Source organism: Ambystoma mexicanum, chromosome 3q (assembly GCF_040938575.1).
Source record: "Ambystoma mexicanum isolate Mex_15411 chromosome 3q, UKY_AmexF1_1, whole genome shotgun sequence".
Lineage (NCBI taxonomy): Eukaryota > Metazoa > Chordata > Amphibia > Caudata > Ambystomatidae > Ambystoma > Ambystoma mexicanum.
In genome coordinates this window covers 682,758,818-682,769,120 of record NC_090926.1, presented here as the reverse complement: position 1 = coordinate 682,769,120, position 10,303 = coordinate 682,758,818, and positions in this window count along the sequence as shown.

The window sequence follows — 10,303 nt, the reverse complement described above, 5'->3', positions numbered from 1 at the left end:
TAACACAATAACTATGGTACACTGGAGATTGCCTTTCCATAGGGCATGAAATATTTCTCATAGAGGCCATGAATCTACTCCATTAGTTGCCAATTCGTGAGCCATGATATCAACCCAGGGTATTCATAATGCAACCCAAAGGGCCATTAAATGTCCATAAGTTAACAATGCTTTTGGAAGAACATGAAGCTGGTGTCCAGTCATAATTTCGAAAACATAATTTCGAAAGTAAAAAAGGTCGAATCAAAAATGTCGAAAAAAAAAAATGTCGAATTGTTTTTTTGGCTCTAGTTTCTGTGAAAAAAATAGGTAAAAATAAAAAAAGGTGGGGTTGGGGGGGAACCCCCCCATTTCGAAAAAAAAAACGTCATTAAAAAAAAATGCGACATTTTTTTTTTCGACATTTTTTTTTCGACTTTTTGACTTTCGAATATTTTGTATTCGAAATTATGTCTATGAACCCATGAAGCTGATTTTCAATATGAAATGTATATTAGATGGTTATTGTCTGCATCTGTATACTTTGTTATGACAGTGGATGGATTGTATTGTGTATGTTTTATTGGCTGTCTATAGTTAGTAAATCTGTATAGAGCTGAAAAAATATTTTGGGGAAATGTTATGACCATTATAAATGTTTAAAAAAAGAAAAGGAAAAAGAACCATTCATCCTTTTGAGAGCTGCCCTTGTATCCAAATCCAACCCAGAAAGGTATGCCGTCCATTCATGCGCCATTGTAACCTTTTGTCGTGTATCAGTTACTAAACAAGACTGGTTCTTTGGGGCGTATGAGGGGATTACTTCTACTTATCAGCAAACTGGGCCATGCAATATTCTGCCGGAATTGGGCAGGAGCTCAATGGGCAGCGGGCATTTTTCCAAAAGCATTTGTCATGGTTGACTACTGTGTCTAATTACTAGGTATTGCATTTGCAACAATACACGAGAGGTCTGAGGTGCAGAATAAAGATGTCCTCCTCTGCACATGCGCATTAGGTGGAATGCAATGAGAACACAAACATGGAGGATGGACTTATAATAACATCACATTGACATTGAGACCCAATCATAACAGGGAGATGTGCTATTTGCTATAATGTTTTTTCATTATGCTCTGTAGGGAAATCCTGCGAACACACCGGGGGGGTTATAGGGGGGGCATTCAAAGTTCCCTTTTCCTGCTATCACAGTTCATGACACCACACAGCTGTGCTGGGTCATTCCCACCAGGTAAACTGCGGTCACAACAAAGTTAGAAACATGCCAAGTTTGACCTTACTGTACAGCAAATAGTGCCTCTGCCTGAAGTTAAAGTTTACCTATCCAGTTCCTAAATTGTCAATTTTGGAAACAGAAAACCCACCCTGTAATCCCAGCTTCCTTAATGACAAAATCATATTACAGTGGGTAAATCCCTAATCTGCCCAAACTTCTAAACTAACCCCTAGCACTGTCATGTTCAAACTGGATAGCTGGACACAGAAAATAAAACAAGACTTTGGAAATCTTTTGAAGGAGATCCAATTTAAGATTATTAGAAGAGGGCACAGAAGATTCCAACAGGTAGCAGTTCAACTTTCTTGCTAAGTGCGTGGGCCTGTGCCTTTAAAGCAGTAACTGCTGAACCCATATGCATGCATATTTGTACATTGCCGAACCCATACCCTCACCCAGAATAATTTGGCTCATACATTGTTTGTCAAGTGTTGGCAATAAAAGGCTGTAGGTTTTATTGTACAGATATGGTTATGCAAATAACAATCACATATCATAAGATAATAACAATACTTTTGGGCACCGGGTCTTGGGGTTACCCCCTCTGGCCCGTGCCCGCCTTCTCATGTTCCACGACTTGTTGTGGGCACCGTACAGTGCCCTCTACTTCTTTTCCTTTGTTCTTCTCACTTATTTGTAGGGTGGGAGGGTTTTGTGGTAAAGAAGCAAAGGTTTGGAAGGCACTGAGTAAACAGTGCACCTCCTATGTGTTTGGGTCCCCGTTCAGGGTCCACAAACTGTGTGTGTTTTCTCAGAGCATGTCAATCTGTATTTATGAGACCCAGGGAAGCCCTGGGTCTTTGATGTGTATAGTAGTGGGGGCTGTTATGTTCCAGCCCCTGGCCGGATAGCTGACTATCTGGCCCCCTGGGGGGGCAGGTCTTTGAACCTGGTCCCTGCTTGCCTGTTGGTTTCCTTCGGTGCTTAGCACCTAGTTGCATGAAGGAAGGGTGAGGTGATTGCTCACACCTCACCCTTCCTCAGCATTGTGCTGAAACAGACTACGTGTCTCTTCGACAGGGGGCGGGCTGGGGGAGAGCAGTGAGGGGGGAGAGGTTGGGCTGCCCCTCTCCGGGCCTGCTGATGGTAACAGCAGTTACCCTGCCTCGCTTTGTGAGGCACTGCAGCATTGCCCACAACTGATTGGTATCGTCTTGACTATGGGATTTAAGCACAAACACATGGAAATTGCAGGCATGAAACGGATATAGTGCTGTTCTGCGATTATCACATGTGTTTACCGCTGGAGATTATTAGAGATAGATAAGGTTAAATTCGTCGGAGAGCAAATCACATGAAAAAATGAAAAAAAACACAATAAACCAAACTAATTCTAAAGGGAAAAACAGAAGGTGTTCATGTTTGCAAAGCAGGAGTTATGGCAAATAGCTCATATTTTCGTCTGCTAGCTTTCATGACCAGAGAGGGCCTTCCTCACTCTGGGACAGCGCTACTGAATGCGAAACTTCTTTAAAGGGACGGCTGCCAACTACAGCGTGTGAGAGGTTAACAGCATGTGTTAGCTGGACACGGGACATGAGGAAACACTGCTTCTTATGGTGGGTAGTCATTCTGATTGCACTGAATAGTGTGCTAAACGCAAATGTAGATTTGGTAAAAATAGGAATTCTGTCTAATTTCCCTTGTATCCATCCATTGTTGATTTTGCAGTGCGTGGGAGGAAAGGGCAGGTTTGTTACAGCCAGTACAAGCGTTACAACTACAGTTAATGCGTGCTGCGTTCAGTTGTAATTCAGAACAGTCTACAAACAAGTGCCAGTGAAAGTCTAATTATCACACTGGCAAAGAAGAACCTCTTAAACAGATGAATAAATGGAGCAAAGAGTGGCGCACAGCCTACTAGGAACCTCTTGCTGAACTTTCAGCTGTATTCACGGGTATCCAACCCTTTATTGAGCCAGTGAGTGGCAAAAGAAATACTCGGGCAGCTCACTACCCTCCCTTCGGCATTTGCTGGAAGCGTTGGAGCAGAGACGTGGTTCGGGGCCTCCAGTCAGCAGCGTATCCTCGCAACGTCGACAGGATATGTCATGACGTCGATTTAAATTCTTCGAAAAGCACCCTTATCAACGTCCAATGCAATCGAGGGCGCAACCTGCTCACCTGGCACTACTGTTTGCTTTGGGAATCCCTGCAGGTAAGTGCTCACCTTTGCCTAGTATGTAAACCGCGTGGCTACCTCCCCCGCCGGCCGCCTTTTTTTCTGAATGACTGTAAAGACAGTTTTGTCGAAAGGGGAAGTGACAGGGGTCTTTCTAGACTTCTTCCTCTTTCGGAGCACGCAATCTGATGAATAGCTCAGCTCTCCGAGGCGCGAGCGCCGTCTAACCGTGAACTGTGGTGTGGGGTGGAAGTCCAACCACCCGGCGCTGCACTGCACACACACCTTGAGGAATGTGAATGAGAACATTCACAATACTGTACATCATTTATTGGCAGGTCAAGTGCAGATAGGTGACCCAGTTCTTTTTGTATTTTCTTTGCGCTCTGGCACGTGCAATTTCGCTTTTCCCCAATATACACGCAGGTGCTGAATCCAGGGTAAAACACTCATTAGAAGAGCAATCGTGCAGGCACAGCAAACTAGGATCAGAGAGATGCAACATCCAATACTCGAGAAGCATTAACAGCCACATCGCGTAATACATGTAAACCACACTTACCTGCTGCGGGGCTCTTGAAAGCAACTTGCACGTTCAGAAGGCGGGTGCAGAAGGAAAGAGTGAAGCAAGGTGCGCTCACTTTTGCCCTATCAGAAGGTGGAGGGTGTTGGGTCTCCGCGTCGCCCTGAAGCGGACCCAGGCCGATGGTCCTGCTCACGCCGGAATAACACGCGGGAGCAAGGAGTTTCACGCAACTTACTTTATTAACTACATCGGCGGAACTGCCGAACCTGCCCTCATCCCTCCCCCCTTCCCTTGACGTCACGTCCGGGACGTCATGTCCTGTGGGACCCAACAGGGGTCCGCCCACACAACGATGTGGGCAACCTGACATCTCCCCCCTTTTTAACACGTTAGTTGAGGGGCTCCCCTCTTACCCCATCTCCTCGATGAGTTGCATCGGCTTCATACGACTCCTCTGCGGTCGTGTTGCCTTGCTCGGGGTCGGTTCATCCCTGGCGGGTGGGGAGCGGGGCGCTTCGCCTTCTGACTCTTCTCCGTCTCCCTGATATGCTTCTTCGCGTGGTCTGTCCTCCTCGCTATCTCTGTCCCAGGTCCATTGGCCTGCTGGAGCCAGTATGACTCGTTTGAAGTGCGAGCTGTTCCTGGTTATCGTTGAGTGGTCATCTCTTTGTGCAGTGACCATAGAACCCTTCTTGTGTGTCACGACCAGCGGTGTGGGTGCGAAGGTGGCTTCCTCTTTCCTGTTCTTGGGTTGTCTTAGCCATACTACATCTCCTGGTTGTATTATGTTCTCCCGAGCCCTCCTTTTCCTGTCTGTGATCTCTTTTGTTTTCGCTTTGCTCGCGGTGTCATTTGCTTGCGCTTCTTGTTCCAGCGGTGTTGGATCTTGTGGTCTCGGGTCCTCAGGTAGTCGCGTGGTGATCGGTCTTCGGAACATCAGGTCTGCAGGGCATACACCCGTCGTGCTGTGGGGGGTGTGCCTGTATTCTCGTAGAAGTTGATTAAAGGCCTGTTCGAATGGCTTGTTTTGCACGTGGGCTATTTGTAGCATCCTCTTTATGTTGGCCATGAATCTCTCGACCATGCCGTTGGCCTGTGGCCATCGGGGGGTTATGCGTCGATGTTGAAACCCCATGTATTTTGCGAATTGCTGAAAGTCTTGACTGATGAATGTGGGACCGTTGTCGGACTTTATGATCTTGAGGATGCCATAGGCAGAGAGCATCCTGTCGATAACTGGAATGACACATGCTGTGGCGCTGCTCTCTACTATTTGGGCGTCCGGGTATCTTGAATGTTCGTCCATGAGTACGACCACGTGTGTCCCGTTATTCAGTGGTCCGAATAAGTCTATTGCCAGCTCTTCCCACACTTTGTTTGGTAGCGGTGAGGATTGTAATGGGTTCGGTTGTGGCGGGGGTGCCACTTGCGCACAGACGTGGCAGTTGCCCACTATATTTTCCACCAGGCGATCAAGTTGAGGGAACCAGACTTTCTGGCGAAGGAGGCGCTTTGTGGCGACTACGCCCCTGTGTCCTTCATGGGCTAGGTGTATTATCCTCTCCCGGAGCGTTCTCGGGACGATGACCTTGCAGCCTTTTAGTATGACGTTATCCTCCTCCATGGTCAACTCGTCGCGGACTTGATCCAGCCACTTGATGTCTTCATTCGTGGTATCCGATTCACCTCTGGCCTGCTGTTTCATGAGGGCCGTCTTGTCCACCTGTAGGCAGTGCCGGGCAATTCGAAGCGCTGGGTCTGCTTCTGATTGGATGGACAGCTCCAGCCACCCTACCGGAAGTGGTTGTAGGTGGTGTATGATGTAATTTATGTACGCGTCCGCTATGGACGGTTGAGACGCCGTCGTGGGCATGGGATGCCGGGAGAGATAGTCCGCTGGGTTTTCCTCCTTTCCTGGCCGGTGTTGTATGATGAATCTGTAGTCCTGTAAGCGGAGGCCCCATCTGGCAATTCTTGGTGGCATCCTGGACTTCGGGCGGCCGTATATGGTGAGTAGTGCCTGGTGGTCCGTGATGATGGTGAACTCTTTGCCAAATAGGAATAGATGAAAGTATTCGCAAGCTCAGACGACCGCGAGGCTCTCCTTTTCCGCCTGAGAGTATGCCTGTTCTGTGGTCGTCAGGCTCCTGCTGGCGTATGCTACCACGTGCGTGGTCCGTGGCTCCTTGGGGTCTTTTTGTGTCAATATGGCACCTAGTCCCACCGGGCTGGCGTCCACTATCAGCTCCGTGTCACGGTTGGCATCAAAATATGCCATGTCCTATATGGTGAGTAGTGCCTGGTGGTCCGTGATGATGGTGAACTCTTTGCCAAATAGGAATAGATGAAAGTATTCGCAAGCTCAGACGACCGCGAGGCTCTCCTTTTCCGCCTGAGAGTATGCCTGTTCTGTGGTCGTCAGGCTCCTGCTGGCGTATGCTACCACGTGCGTGGTCCGTGGCTCCTTGGGGTCTTTTTGTGTCAATATGGCACCTAGTCCCACCGGGCTGGCGTCCACTATCAGCTCCGTGTCACGGTTGGCATCAAAATATGCCATGTCCTCTGCCTGTGTGATGGCCTTTCGTATCGCTTCGAACGCTGCTTGGCACTCCTTCGACCACGTGAACGGCGTGTCCTTCCTGGTGAGTAGTCGTAGGGGATTGCTGACTGTGGCATAGTCTTTCAGGTACCTGGAGCAGTAGCTGGCCAGTCCCAGAAACGATCTGAGGTCGGTGGTGTTTACGGGGGGCGTGGCTGAGTTGAGGGCTTCCACTTTCTCCGGGTCGGGTCTCATGCCTTTATCTGAGAAGATGTGCCCGAAAAACCTCAGCGATCCTTTGGAGAACTCGCACTTGGCCTTGTTTAGGGTGAGCCCTGCGTCGTCTAGCGCTTGACATACTCTGTGCAGTGCCAGATCATGTTCTTCCTGTGACTTGCCGTATACTAGGACATCGTCCGAATAATTCAGACAGTTGGGGACGTGCCTGATCACTTTGTGAATCTCCTCCTGAAAGATCTCGGCGGCCGAGGATATGCCAAAACTGAGCCTTTTGTATTGAAACAGGCCGAGATGAGTGACAAACGTGGTGATATAACGGGATTCCGGTGCTATTTCAATTTGGTGGTAGCCTTTTGTGAGGTCTAACTTGGAGAAGATCCTCGCCCCGTGGAGGAGGTGAATCATGTCCGTGATTCTGGGCGCTTGATGTCGCTCCCTTTCAATGGCTGTGTTGGCTCTGCACATGTCGACGCATAGCCGTATGGATCCTTCTGGTGACTTCTTCGGGACGGGGACGATGGGTGATACCCATGGCGTCGGGCCTGATACGGGTTCTATAACATTCATTTTGATGAGCTTGTCCAACTCCTCTTCTACTTGTCTCTGGATATTGAACGGGATGCCTCGGTAGTGTTGGGCCACCGGTTTGACCTGAGGGTTGATGTGGAGGTGTACTTTCCGGTTGCGTAGTTTGCCTAGGCCGGTGAAGAATCTAGGGAATGATTGTTCAATTGAGCCGGTTTAGTGAAGTACTTGTGGGCCATCAACTGGTATAAGATGTGTACCAGTCCCATGTCCACTGCTGTCCGGAAGCTCAGTATGCACCCGCTGTTGGCTTCTGTGTCTAGGATGTACAGTGGGATCTTCGCCGAGTGTCCGTTGTGTGTGCATCTGGCTGTGATCATGCCTTTGCATGGCAGGGGTGTCCTGGATCCATAGGGGTATATGTCAACTGTGGCTTTTCGGATCTTTGGCAGGGTGGTCAAGGACTGATATGCGCTTTCACTGATGATATTGACCGTCGCTCCTGTGTCCACGAGAAACTTCAGTGGTGTGTCATTTACTTGGAGTGTCAAGATGGGGCTGTGTTGGGTGGCCGCCGTGTTGTCCTGTAGGGCCCACACGTAACCTTTCCTTCTCTGGTCCTCCTCTGACGAGAGGGTGTCTGTACTGGTGGGGGATCGTGTCTCCACGTACCTTACGAAACGCCGCCTGTGTGATCTTCTAGTGTCCTCAGATGACCGTTTGTCTTCGCGTGTGTATCGATTTCTGCGGTCTCCTTCTTCTTTCCTGGCACGCCGCCTTTCGCTGTCCGCTGCCGGCCTGGGCGGGCTCTGTGGTGTGGGCCTGCACCTTTCTTGGTAGCGGTGTTTGGGCGTTGAGTGGATCGGGGCGTTCTTACACATGGCCCTGTAATGGTCCATTCCCCCGCACGCGGCACACTTTTGTCCTATGGCCGGGCATGTGCCAGTGTGTGGATATTCATAGCCACATTTGAAACATGTGGCATCGGGGTGTTTGTTGGTCTGACTTGGGTGGGTATATAGCTTATTGATTGCTTCAGCGTTGTCACTGGGTTGGTGTATGGACACTTTGCCGAGGCTGTCCAGTTGCGAGTCCACCGCTGCTTCCATGCGGGCCAGCGCCAGGATTTCTTCTAGTGACCGTTGTTTCTGTAAAAGTTGTTTGCGGAAAGGCTGTGATAGGCATCCAGCTATTACTTGGGACCTGAGCGCCTCTTCATTGGAGTACTTGTGGAATTCACAATGTTTCAGTTTGATGCGTAGTCACATCACAAAACTGTCTATGGATTCCCCTTTATCCTGTCTTGTTGTGTGGAACATGTGGCGCTCATAATCCACGTTTGTATGTGGTGCAAAGTATTCGGACAGCTTGGCATGTAGCTCCCCATATGTGACGGTGTCTACGTTCAGCAACTCCCCCGCAATGTCTCTTACCGCTAGTCCCACTGCCATGAACAGTGTATTTTTCAGCCTCGTGTCGTCCGTCAATCCTATGGCCCCTGCGTAGAACATGAAGTCTCGTAACCAAATGTTCCATCTGGGCCCCAGGTTGGAGGTGTCTCTGATTTCAAATGGGTTGGGCATGTGCATGACTTGGGCTGCTCCTTCCTGGTGTGCATGCTGGTTGTTGTCCTGTGCTGTGTCAGCGCTTCCAGATGCCTGTCCTGCTCCTCCTGAGGAGGACGCTGGGGTGGTCGCTGTGTCCGACATGACTGCGCAGCAGTAAGAGATTCGTGCGTCGATATGCTGTAGCGTCTAGGCTGTGCTGGGACAGCGACTTTTCTGCTCTGTGAAGTGTTTTGTTTCCTCCCACGTTATCGCTTCCTCGTGGTGTGGCCTTGTTGCTTGGCGCGCGCGGGCTGCGCGGCCGTGGTGTATGGACTTTGTCCTGCTCTACTCCCCCGTCTCCTGCTGAATGCCAGATGCGCCGACACGTCTTCTCGTGAGCACCCGCGTGTGGGGAGGCGGGGCCGCTCGTAGCGAGTGCCTCAGCGGTTCCGGAGCGCCCGTGTCCCGTGGGCGCCTTTGTGCGGCTTGTGGGCTGTGTCACACGGGAGCCGGGGCCGCGCTCACACGGCGCACCCGTGATTTATGTACTTCTGCAGGCCGAATGCCAGGCCTCTGTCATGCGGGAGGCGGGGCCGTGCGGAGTCGGCAGCCGTGCCCGAGGTGCGCCGACGTGCTGAACTGCTCGGCCGCAGACCTCGGCATGGTGCCTGCGGGGTCCGTGCCCGCTCGTCGCCAGTGTTGGGTCTCCGCGTCGCCCTGAAGCGGACCCAGGCCGATGGTCCTGCTCACGCCGGAATAACACGCGGGAGCCAGGAGTTTCACGCAACTTACTTTATTAACTACATCGGCGGAGCTGCCGAACCTGCCCTCGTCCCTCACCCCTTCCCTTGACGTCACGTCCGGGACGTCATGTCCTGTGGGACCCAACAGGGGTCCGCCCACACAACGATGTGGGCAACCTGACAGAGGGGAGAAGGAAAGAGTCAAGCCAGGTGGGCTCGCTTTTAACCTACCAGAAGGTGGAAGGGAGAAGAAAAGAGTCAAGCCAGGTGTGCTCGCTTTTAACCTACCAGAAGGTGGAAGGGAGAAGAAAAGTGTAAAGTCAGGTGCGCTCACTTTTGCCCTATCAGAAGGTGGAGGGGAGAAGGAAAGAGTCAAGCCAGGTGTGCTCGCTTTTAACCTACCAGAATGCGGAGGGGAGAAGGAGAGAGTAAAGCCAGGTGCGCTCACTTTTACCCTTTCAGAAGGCAGAGGGGAGAAGGAAGGAGTAAAGTCAGCTTTACCCTATCAGAAAGTGGAGGAGAGAAGGAAAGAGTAAAGCCAGGTTACACTATCATCTTCTTCTCCATCCTGTGAAAGTGTAAAGGCTTCCTGAAAAAGACGCTTTGCAGCTGGTGTTTACTAATAGATTATTGCGAAATAACTCTGGTCTAAAGCAAGGTGAATCCGAGAGAAATCCATTCATTTCACACCTATATGACAATGTCATGGAGGAAAAACTCACTGAGGAGACAGAGGAGGAACGCACAGCAGACATCTCATCTCGACTCCATCGAGCTTCCCTATC